This window comes from Eretmochelys imbricata, chromosome 15 (assembly GCF_965152235.1).
Source record: "Eretmochelys imbricata isolate rEreImb1 chromosome 15, rEreImb1.hap1, whole genome shotgun sequence".
Lineage (NCBI taxonomy): Eukaryota > Metazoa > Chordata > Testudines > Cheloniidae > Eretmochelys > Eretmochelys imbricata.
The window spans coordinates 31,427,254-31,439,656 of NC_135586.1; the positions used below are offsets into that span (position 1 = coordinate 31,427,254).

At 46.1% G+C, this 12,403-nt stretch overlaps 1 protein-coding gene across 4 annotated transcripts in view; it reads right to left on the reverse strand.

Annotated features, from left to right (window-relative positions):
* Positions 1-12,403, reverse strand: part of TPST2 (tyrosylprotein sulfotransferase 2) — a 39,542-nt gene that overhangs the window by 8,223 nt on the left and 18,916 nt on the right. For 2 of the 4 annotated variants that reach the window (XM_077834796.1, XM_077834797.1), the window contains exons 2-3: positions 3,443-3,510; positions 929-1,048 (exon numbers count right to left, since the gene is read on the reverse strand). The gene's annotated coding sequence lies outside the window, so the exon portion shown is untranslated. Of the gene's footprint in view, positions 1-928; positions 1,052-3,442; positions 3,511-12,403 lie in introns of all 4 variants that reach the window. The other 2 variants (XM_077834798.1, XM_077834799.1) reach the window with 2 other exon arrangements.

Genomic DNA, 12,403 nt, shown 5'->3' on the forward strand with positions numbered 1-12,403 from the left:
TGGCCCTGGCCAAGCCATTTGTCTTGTCTGCTTGGAACTAACTCCAGCTTCCACCACAACTCCTGAGAGACCATTTCAGGGTCTAATCAACCTCATGATTTATCACCATCTTACATCCCCAAAAGAATGGCAAAGTGATTTTCAGATTGTGCGTAAAGAGATCTTTCCTTGCTGCTGGGGAGGAAGGTACCTGTTTACCAGCAATGCTGTGCAGCAGTTTAGCAGAGGAAATTAAGAATAACGTATCCAGGAAACCCTTTGGGAAGTATTTCCAAAACATCCAGAACAAATTTCCTTGGCTTATCTTCATCCCATTACTTCCTTCTATTAAATATGTGTTGCTCTGAAGCAAGTATTTTAATCAAAACAGAGAAGAACTGAAGTAAAAACAGAACAGAACCCTCCAAGCCCTGGGTATTCCATGCGAGCAATTCTGGAAGAGTGGGAATGCAGCAAAAGCGCCAGCCTTTCTTTACTAGCTCAATGGCAGAGCTTTTGTATTTATGGACGGGGGCATTTTGGCTTAGCTAGGCTTTTCCCTTCTCATGAAGGCCAAGAAAACATCAACCTCCAAGGTGACAGACTGATTTACTGCCCTCCATCCCAGATGTGTCCCCAATCCGTTCTTGCAGTTTTCCCTCTGTTGTATTACACATATTCACTGAAGTACACAACACAACCCTTCTATCAGTTCCATAAACAAGAAGTTTCCTGTATACATTTGTTTACTTTGATTAGAAATTAGCTATGACATGAGAAAACTCTTCCCATTTGATTTCCAGGAGGTTGGTGGGTTTGCTTCAGCAGAAGCAATGGCTAATGAGCATCAAATTGGGTTAATTATTAAACAAACTACTTATTTGAAGGTTTAGTGTAAACACTAGCAGCAAGCATTGCCAATATGAATACTCCCCTGCCAGAAACTGACCTTAAAGAAAGTTTCCCCTTGAAACACTGAAGCTTTCATTTGGCTCTGCCGTGAAGACCCGACTTCTCTGCAGGAGATTCAGGCAGGAGGATTGTTGCTCCTGCAAGTCTGTCTCTTGCTCTGCTGATTCCACAAAGCTCCTGTTAAAACTGGCAAACCATCCCTCCCCCTTTCCCGGCCGAACCCACTAGTGCAGGTTTTGCAATCCCACCCCTAGGTCACAGAGGGCTTTTCAGGTAAATTCCTTGCAATGCATGGATTTGGACAGAAGTTGAACGTGGGAGAGAGGAAGGGAATCGCTGTGCATTTTATTTCACTGCCAATCCAAAACACTGCCTAAGAAAAATATTTTCTCCTCAAAAATTTCTTAATGAAAGCAAGCACGTAACAGTGGCCCATGTAACCACACAGAGCAGTCCATTTTCACACTCTGCAGGGCACTGGCTGTGTCCAGCCCGCTGCTCCTCTTTACTGTGCATGGTACTGTACAAAGAGCAGCAGTTCTGGGCCCAGGGACTTTACAATCGAGTTACATGTCTCTGAAGTGATGAATTGGTCATTTGACTTTTTAATATATTTCATCTCCAAAAGCAATTTAAAATGCCCACTAGCCTCTGGTCTCCACCGCCTTTACAGCTGGAATGGACAGAAATTCAGACTAACTGGATCTAATGGGATATAGTTCAAAAGTTTAAGCAGAGGTAAAAAAAAATATTTTAAAGGGAGGATGGTAGTTTGTATTAAATGGGGTAGGCAAATATGGTTTATGGTTAACATTTCCTACCAGGATTCCCTTGTAGCCCCACTAGCTCATCAAGGTCACTTAGAGGTGAGGACATGGCTCATTTGGGCACCTGAAATGGGGAGAGTGCTGTGAATCTGACACCACAAACACGGGATTCCAGGAAAACTGACCAGCCAGAACATGCCACATGCCAGAATCCTGAAGTGAAACCTGCTGCACAGCCCGGAGTATGTTCTTGGCCCTCCACTGTGCAGACAGCATGGCAAGCCAGGCTAGGGGTGCGGGACAAAGTTGCTTTCAGGGACTGTGATCTCAAATGTTATTCAGCTCTCCTCCTGCCCATCCATGTGCTTGTTCAACTACTGCCAAGGCAGATGGCAAATATGCAGCATTTACAGAGACTGTTTGGCCTCTAATCTTGCCTGCTAGCCATTTAAAAAGAAAAAAGAGCTCTTAAAATACTGGGTCTATCTGCTTCAGGGTGACAGACATACAGACAGCCTGCTGTCTGAGCACATGACTAGGGAACAAGAACCCATAGGTTCTAAGCCCTGATCTGATGCTGACTCTATCTGTGTCTGGAACATGTCACTTCTCTCTCCCCCTCCTTCCCCAACGGTAACAAGGGGTACACTTGCTGTGGGGCAGCCAAAGGGGTGTTGCCAAGACCAGACTGCTACCCCAAGTAATACCTATTATTAGATGGGTTTCAGAGTAACAGCCATGTTAGTCTGTATTCACAAAAAGAAAAGGAGTACTTGTGGCACCTTAGAGACTAACCAATTTATCTGAGCATAAGCTTTCGTGAGCTACAGCTCACTTCATCGGATGCAGTGAGCTGTAGCTCACGAAAGCTTATGCTCAAATTAATTGGTTAGTCTCTAAGGTGCCACAAGTACTCCTTTTCTTTTTATTATTAGATGGGGTCACTAAAACATCCCTAAACTCAGAGTTCCTAAACAAACACAAGTGAGCCTGCTCACTAATGCGAGGTCAAAGGTGCAACTAAGCTCGAGCTGCTTTCTGCAGTCTTCTGCGGCAGCATTCACCAACAGGTTCTAGGGCTTGGTGTGAACGTCCATCATCGGGAAGATCAATTCCCTCCACTGCAGACATTGCTGGATGAAATTCTATGGCCCGTGTCATGCAGATGGTGAGATTACATGATTACAGCACAAACCCCGTTGGCCCTAACATCCGTGAAAAAGTCCTCAGTTACTGTCTTCTCCCCGGCTTCTTCCCTCCCACACAGGATCCAGGGACTTAAAATCCTACTAGCCTATGGACATAAGTACATCAACAGAAACCAAAGAGCTAAAGGCTTCACCAGAGCTCAGCTGCTCAGTAAAACCCCAGCACGCTTACGGCTGGTGCTCTGACCCATGGGACACATTGACGAAGATGGAGTGCCATCCAGAGAGCCAGAAACTCCATCTTCAACCAGACTGAGAATTTAGTCATGGCTTTAAAGGAAGCAAAATGCAGCATGCAGAGGAACAGCTGAGCTGTGGCCAATGTAGCAATAAGGATCAATACAAACCCAAATTCACAAAAAATCCCTGCAATTAAAAATCTCCCCTATTTTGCATTCTGATTAGGTATTAATAACAGCAAGATCAGCAATCGCTTCTAGGAGTTTTTGAGAGTGGTAAAATATTAATAAAACAGAAGTGGCTGTGCAGACACAGACATGAAATATTCATTAACTCACTCCCAATATGTCACGCAGGGCCCCACTGCTCTGACAGATCCTCTTTTGATACACTTACCTTTCCTTGGTAAATTCATTTTGCCGTGGGCCGATCTCTGCTCAGAAATACAGATGGCCGATGAATACCTAATGAGAAAAAAACCCACAATGCTGATTTGTTTACAGATAACTGATATTCATCGGAATGGTTAGAAATAAAATGCTCATTCTCAGGGTGCAGTTTTCCATATTGCAGTTTTAACAGCATCTATCAACACACAGATCAGTAATCTTTTAACGTCTACCTGAAAGCCAAAAGACATGCAGCCGCGAGATACAACTGTTATGTTCATCATTCACTGTCTCCACCAAACCTAGCAACTGGCTGGCAGAAACCAGCCTGAATATCTTAACACTGGCAGTGTCACTTGGCTGTCTCAGCTACAGACAAGGCTTAAAAATAAGACTATGCACCTGGCATCACAACCCTGAGCCCATGAAGCAACACTGGCATCATATTCCTCTCATCCCAGGGAAAGGAAACCTTGCAAAGTCCATCGGGTGAATTACAACAAAACTCAGGGAGAGTCTTGGAGCACAGGCAGAGGGAGAAGCAAAAAGCAATGAAAATCTCTCTCAAATGAGGGAGGAGGCTGGCTTCCCAAGACCTGAGACGGAGAGAGCAAGAGCCAGGCAGAAGCAGGCAGGATGTGTGAGGCCAGAGAGGATGGCAGACTGACTATATTAGAGTCCCAACTGGTAAACAGAACCATGCCACCTGCTCCAGAGGACACTGCACAGCACCTGCTCTCCCGTTTCATTACAAACTCTGAAATCAGGCAAGAGCCCAAGTGCTGCGGAGGCTCACAAGCCTTTCTGGCAAACCTGCGCTCAGTGTTCGGCTTTGACTGAGGTCATCTGCAATTCTGAGCAAGCTCTGCTTTGAAAATTAGGCTCCTTTGAGCATAACACTCAAAGCGAAGTCAAGGGAATGTGAACCCCAGAGCAAAATAAAACATCAGCAAAGGCCCCTGCAAAGCGAGCTGCAAGATTCCCCTGGCGACGACAAACTCTTCCACATTTTGCTCAAGGTTGATTCCTTCACCCTGTTGTCTGTGAAACTGATTTTAGCACAGGAAACTCCCTGGGGCCCAGTAGCGTTTACAATCTACCTGCAGCATGCAGACCCACAAGAAGTGATCTTAACATTGGAACAAAACAGGCATCCACGCGGGGCACACACGCACCCCTCCCCTGGATTTCCAAGGAGCCCTGTCTTCTGCATCTGCAACTGTTAGCTTCCTCTTTGCATACCATACAACAACATGCTGTTTCCAGGAGATGGCTCTGAACCAGGGATAAAAACATTACCAGCGTAACTGCTGCAAGAAGTTTGGTGCCTCTGCAGGGCACCAGCAAGGCAGGCTCCAGTCGCCTTTCGGGTGAAGGGCCTGGAGGGTCTGTGGAGAAGGGGCAGAGACAGAAGGGAGCAAAAACGCACAAAGCAGCACATACCACTTGGCTGCACACAGCAACCAGGCCTATTAGGCTGGAAGGGGATTTCCACCTGGCTCCAGGATTAGCGCCGACGGGATTCTCTCCACAGTATTTCTGGAGCACCCTCTGCTGCAGAGCTAAGCACGGACGCCAGGAGAGCTCTCCACGCACACGACAGGCCTCGGTTTCTGCTGCTGGTGGCGATGATGCACTCATCCATAGGCTGGTGAGCACACTTGGTAACACTACACACCGACCCAGCACATAGACAGCTCCCTGCAGGTCCTCGTGGTCGGAGTGCAGCACCTCACCTTCCCAACTGGACATTGAGACAGGTTCCCCCGAGACCTGGGGCTTGGCTGTCAGAGGTGCTGAGCACCCACAGCTCCATTAACTTCAACTGGAGTTCTGGGCACTCAGCACCACTGAAAGGCAGGCACTTGTTTGCCTCAGTTTCCCCTGTGCACCAGGGATTTCATTCCTTGCTTCACAGAACGGACTGACGGTATCTGTAGCATTGGGCCAGTACAGAAGCGCTGGATTACTGCTAACGATTTGTAGGATGTGTGAGTGGAACAAGGCAGTCAGCTCTGCCTCTGCTCTAGGGCTAATGAAAAGCCTGGCGGGGGAACTCCACCCAGATCTCTCTGCAAGAGCCTGACAGTTTTGCCGTGTGAGGGGGACAACGAGCCATGAAGAGTGGAGCCGCTCTCCACATATGACAATCTACTTTTTACCCAGCCCTCCAGAAGAGACAAGCTGGTGCACTGATCCACTGAGAACAAAATTAAAATAAAAGGAGTAAGCTCTACTGTAGGTCCTGTCTATTAAAAAACAGCTTGCCAGAACGCGAGACGCGGCTCACCCCAGCTATTAAAGATTACACGATTTTTATTTACATCAACGTGACTAGATGGAGTTTTAGATTATTCATGCTCCAGAGGAGATGTTTATTCTTCTGGCTACATGGATTTGCAAGTACTTAGTGCTGGAAATTGGATTTGTCATACTGCCTCGTTAACTTCAGGTACCACCGTCCCTAATTACTTCTCCTTCAGATACACAGCAGCCACAGAGAGCAGTTATTCCAGCAACTGAGTGCTAGGATTCCAAATTCCAAGTATTGTGCCCCATCGTCGTAGTCACACATTCCAAGGCCAGATGGGACCATTGGGATCCCGACCTCCTGCATAACACAGGGCAGACAACTTCAGCAAATAACTCCTAGGTCTGGGGGAAGCTGATTGTCATAGTTACTAACCAACAGCAGAGGCTTTGGAGTACATTATTAATATTATATATAACTAACTAGTTTGGTGAACTCTGAGTGGCCTGTGACTAAATGCACACAATAGCTCATAAGTGACAGTGACGGGACATAGTGCATGAAACACGCCCCCACCCTGCCCGCGAGGCGCTGTTACACAACACAAATGGAATCACACGGACGGACACACACAAACAATTAGCTCATGGCAAGCTAGGGCATGAATCTTCACCACCAGAGCCTGCCACAGGCCAGAGGTCCACATCAGTGGCTCTCCACCTTTCCAGACTGCTGTACCCATTCAGGAGTCTGATTTGTCATGCATACCCCCAAGTTTCACCTCACTTAAAAACTACTTGCTTATAAAAATCAGACATAAAAAATACAAAAGTATCAGAGTACACTATTGCTGAAAAATTGCGTATGTTCTCATTTTTACCATATAATTATAAAATAAATCGATTGGAATATAAATATTGTACTTACATTTCAGTGTATAGTATATACAGCAGCATAAACAAGTTACGGTCTGTATAAAATTTTAGTTAGTACTGACTACGCTAGTGCTTTTTATGGGGCCTGTTGTAAAATCAGACAAATATCGAGATGAGTTGATGTCCCCCCGGAAGACCCCTGCATACCACTAGGGGTTCATGTACCCCTGGTTGAGAATCGCTGGTCTACATGGACCCTGCTGACATGCCTTAACAGTTCATTAACGCACTTTGATCTAATCTGTTTCGAAGAGGACTAGATCAAAGTGTAACGCATTGATTAATGTGCATCAGCAGGGTCCACACTCAGTTAGTGCACAGCAGACTAGTGGGGGCTTGCCATGAACGAATTGTTTGTGTAGTAGACAAGCCCCACACATCTGCAGCCAAGATGGATCACACATTTACTGTTCTTGGAAACCTTGTTATTGTAAAAAGAAAAGGAGGACTTGTGGCACCTTAGAGACTGTAGCTCACGAAAGCTGATGCTCAAATAAATTGGCTAGTCTCTAAGGTGCCACAAGTACTCCTTTTCTTTGTGCGAATACAGACCAACACGGCTGCTACTCTGAAACCTGTTATTATAGATTCTGTGCAAATAAAGAGAAAATCCCTCCAGAGAGGATATTCCAGCTAGAGAAATCGCACATAAGGGGCTAACGTTTGGGTTTCCATAAACTGACCTAAGACCTACTCTGGTTAAAACTGTTTGAATGTAGGGTGCATTCTGGCTGACAAAGAAACAGAATAAGAGGGCCTGAGGCCGAGCAGGGCGGAGGTGCGGAGAGAATTATCTGCATTTCCAGTCCCAAGGCACATGACAAGGATCCAGGCCTGTCACTGAGAAGGGTCAGCGTCCAGACCCCAGTGGCTCAGGGTGCATTGGCCCAGATTCACAGCGGGAGCCCAGCACTAGAATAGCAGCAGAGGCTCCAGGAGCGGGCGGTGGCTGTTCAGCAAAGTGATGTGCAGAGGCCTGCCCCACACCCGCCCAGGCTAAACCCCTTCGTTCCTTTGCATGAGCCACAAAAATTAGCAGCAGAGATCTGGGACTGGGAGTGGAACCTACAGCTTTCATGGGCCGTCATTAACTCTCACCGCCACTGTCAGTGGCATGGCAGATCTGGGGAGGGAGCTGCAGCCTGTCTCTGAAAGGCCCACGGAGCTGCAAGGAGCAGCTTTCTGCAGGGGACGGTGAACAGGTGCACTGCAGACATTCTTCCGGGAACTCCAAGAGCCACCACTCAGCAAAGGCCTTCAGGTTTAGAGAGTTGCACGATGAAGAGAGAGAACCGGAAAAAAATAAAGGGGACAAACATCCATTTACAAAGTCGAAAACTGTTCGAATCCATGAGGCTGAATCTACAAACGTCATAACCGTGATTCAACAGCAACGCAGCTCCTCTGGGACCACTAGAGGTGGAGGGTGTAGTGAAGACAGGACCTCCAGTAGGAATAGCTCAAAACTCGCATGCCCTGCCACCCACCGTTGCTATGACCAGTCAGAATTACAGTTCTCAAAGTCACCAGCGTGTGCAGTGCAGAGAGAACTTTCAGGGAATGTCGCTGTCAAACAAATCCCTGCCGAGCGCGTGCAAGTTGGGGTTACTCAGAAGCTCAGAACTTGGCCGACCTTTGGGCAAATTTGGATAGAGATGGCACCAGGGTGACTCTCCCTGCCAAATGTCAAGTCCCTCCTCTGTAGCATGGAAGTGCTAGATCTTCTCAAAATAAAATTTAAAACAAAATCTTACAGCCAGTCTTATTTTTAATATGGACAGGACAACGTATTTTTCTCTAACCTTGTTCTCTGGAAAGGCTGAACTATTTTAACCGAAACATCCCAAATAATTCAGACTGTGAAAACACCCAGAATGGAAAATTTCAGTCTGAACGGTTATAGTTTGACAAAGTTACAAGCAACTGAAAACAGGGTCTTAGAATGGAAAGCATCAGATAACCTTAATTATAAACACTGCTGCCTGCACTGCCTATAAGAACATAAGAACTACCATCCTGGGTCAGACCAATGGTCCAACTAATCCAGTGTCCTGCCTCTGACAGGAGTCCGTACCAGAGCTTCAGGCATAGCATACAGAACGGGGCAATTGGAGTTAGCCACCCGGCTTCTGCTCCCAACTTCTGGCAGTCAGAGGCTCAGGGTCATAGTGACCTTGTTGTTGCATCCCTGACCATCTTGGCTAACTGCCATTGATGGACCTATCCTTCATGAACTCATCTAGTTCTTTCTGAGCCCAGTTATACTTAGGCCATTACAACATCCAATGGCAATGAGTTCCACAGGTTAACGGTGTGTTGTTTGAAAAATTACTTCCCCTTGTTTGTATTCAACCTGGTGCCTATTAATTTTATCTGGTTTTGTATGGTTGGAAAAGATAATGTATCATTTTAGTGTTTGTAAACCACTTTGAAAATGACAAGCACTAGGTAAGTTATTAGAAAGAGAAGGTGGGGGAGGCGAGATCTTTTAATGGATCAACTTCTGTTGGTGAGAGGGACCAGCCTGCGAGTTCACAGTTTCTCAGACCTGAAGAACAGCTTGAAAGCTGCTCTGGGAACCGACATGGCTACAACACCACTGTGTGCACAGAGAAGTTATTGTTAAACATAATTTAATTGCTTCTGAAGGGCAGTACTACCCCTAAAACATCGTTTAGCCCTGTTCAAGGGTGTCTCAGATGCTGGGAAATTCATTAAGGGCTATCTGCATGCAGCACAGAGGAAACTAGTCTGTGCCCCATGGAGCTCTCAATCTATTGTTTCAACCCCAGGGAACCCACACAATACGCAAGTGAAAGGTCTAATCTTGAACTGCTGCAGATAGGTTTGTTCCCGCGGCCCCCTTCGCGTTTTGGTGGATTAACCATATAAAGCTTGTTTCAAGAGACCTGAATGAAGAAAGAGAAGTTGTTTTTGTAACAAGGAAAAGGTTTTCAGAGCAGAAGAGAGGAAAGGTGAGCAAGAAAAGGGACAAAAGGATGTTAGGAGGGAGGGGCATAGGCAGCCGAGTGAATTGCAGGTGGAGTGGGGGACACAGGAGGCAGGGAGTAGAAACGCATGTTTTGTTTTCAAATCTCTGTGCTGATTTCAATGGGCCATCTGAGTCCTGGCCACACCACTCAACAGGGGATTTGAAAAGCAGAAAAACTTCACCAAGGGCGCCTGCATATGCTGCATACAAAATGCAGCGAGCCCGGCCGAGGAGTGCCGAACTAGCAACGCCCTGTCCTGCCCTCACCACTCTGGGCACAGGAGCGCCTGGCTGTGCTGATAATACCCTGAACCCTACCTGGTCTATTCTTGAAGGCTTGGGGTTGAGAAAATGGTGCTACAGCCCGACGCCTGCAACTGACTGGGCCCCCCGCCATGACAGCAGTGAAATTGTACGCAGAAGCACACCCTTGTCTAGTCAATGGCAGGACTGGGACCTTGGTTTTGAGATTGGAGAATCCCTTCTCCACACACACGGAGAGAGGTTAGCTCTGAATTCTCCACTGCCCAACAGCTAATGACCAGGAGCATGTTTGCGGCCCACCCCCAACAAATCCTTCAACTAGCTACGTTTTCGCTTTCTTACAGACTGCCGGAGAGATGTACAAAGCTTTTCATTCTGATTTAACTGAGCCCAGGGACAGCAAGAACGCCACTCACTGACACAAGGCTGCTTTCATACACACAGAATCAAGTTACAAAGAGGAAAGCCCACAAAGTTCAAATATTCCAGAAAGAAAATTACTTTCAGGCCATCTCCTGGAACAAAAAGCGTATCGTACTACATGTCACACGTGAGTCTCCTCACGGAGTTAGATGCCCAGATTGGACAGAATTTTCATGGGATTTGGCCGCCTATCTGTATTATTCACCTTCAAAAGTCCCCATTAAGTTGACAAAGCATTTTTATTTTCCCAGATTGTCTTCTTTGCATCTTCAACAGTATTTTGTGGCTAGTCAGTCTCATTGGTTTGTGCATAGACAATTCCTCTCCATGTACATCTTTCACACCACAGACTGGAGAGAAAAATCGGATTGTAAAGCCATTAAAATCATCAGGAGGCTCAAGGGCCTGTTTAGCCCCTGAAACAGCCTAACTTTAAAATTAACCAGATTTCAGCTGACAGTATACAGCTCTGATTTCTTCTATCTTTTTTCCTTTAAAGCATTGCTCAAAGATGTCCTAGCCAAATTCCAACTCAAGTAAATACACTCCAGCTACCTAAAACGCCTCCTTTAACTTCCATTACGAGGTATTCCTCTTCAATTCTTGTCCTAAACTGCATAACACCACTATATAGCAGTCAAGCCAATGCAGAGTTACAGCCCAGAGATGGCTGCAATTCAGGGATGGTTGGAGCCACACATTCCTATCCTTCAAATGCTCTGCACAAAGGCCGCTGGCTCCCTGTTCATAGCCAGTTGCAGGACTGGGTCCACAATCCGTGAAGCGCTCTGGAACGCTTTGGGACAGAAGATGCTAAACAATGCAATAACCTCAGGATATTTCTCGTGTTCTATTTCCCTTTGGTCATATTTATACTTGAGCAGCTTTTCAATATCAACTTCACACCTGAAACAGCCTTGCATCTTGCTGCACGTGGAAGGCATTGGTTCATAACTGCAGCGGCTCAAGGTATTTTAGATTTTAGGATTGTTTCTCTGTGGAACTCAAACCTCAAGCACAACCTCTGACACTGGGACATATGGAGGGGCTTACCTCCATTTTTAAATACTTTGCAAGAACAGGTTTGATGGCTTTGATCTACAGATTACAGAAGAGCGAGCACAGGCTTCAAATACTTGAGTCTGTTGCTAAGAAATATTGAGAGGTAAAACCCAGAGCCATGAAGAATGTTCACAGATGAGTACTCTTAGAGCATTATCCAAGCTCCCAAGAGAGTCTGGTCAGGGATGCACAAACAAAGCCAGGCTGCTGTAACAGGCTTTAAATCAAATCAACAAAGATTTGACAGACATTTTACAGCACAAATGTACTGTTTGTTTATTGCCTCAGGGCTGCTGTGATTAGAAAACATTTTATTATCCTTCTCAATGCTAAAACGTTTTTGAAATAATAAAAAACCCACCAATTTGCAGCATTTTCCACTTTATTTTCTCCTGTTCCAAGTGAAGAGAGTGACACTAGCTTATCATGTATCAAGCGTGTTCAGAGTATGGCTCCAGCATGCTGATTTCCACTTGCCCTCCAGAACGCTGACTGTAAGCATGCGCTTCTTTCAAACCAGGTTATTCATTTTAAAGTACCTAAAGTTAAAAAAGCCCATGGGAGACCGGCTGTTGGAGCAGCAGAGCCAAACCGCTGGAATCAGCTGTCATCCCCTGCTCTGCTGAAATAAAACCAAACACTGCATTTGTGTACGATGTCCTTTAACTCTCCCCAACCCGTTTCTTCTTTTACAGGTGCTTCGTCAGTGTGGCACAGCTTCCAGTTCTCGCTGCCCCGGCATCTCTCAGGCAATGTCGCTTGAACAGAAGCACTGACTAGCACAGCTAGATGTGGCCCCTAACCAGCGGTTTGATTTAATTTGTTTCTTGCATGAACACGGGTCACAGCCACTGGGGTCTCTTCCTTTTTTAACAGGTTTCAGAGTAGCAGCCGTGTTAGTCTGTATTTGCAAAAAGAAAAGGAGTACTTGTGGCACCATAGAGACTAACCAATTTATTCGAGCATAAGCTTCCGTGAGCTACAGCTCACTGCATCGGATGCATCACGAAAGCTCATGCTCAAATAAATTGGTTGGTCTCT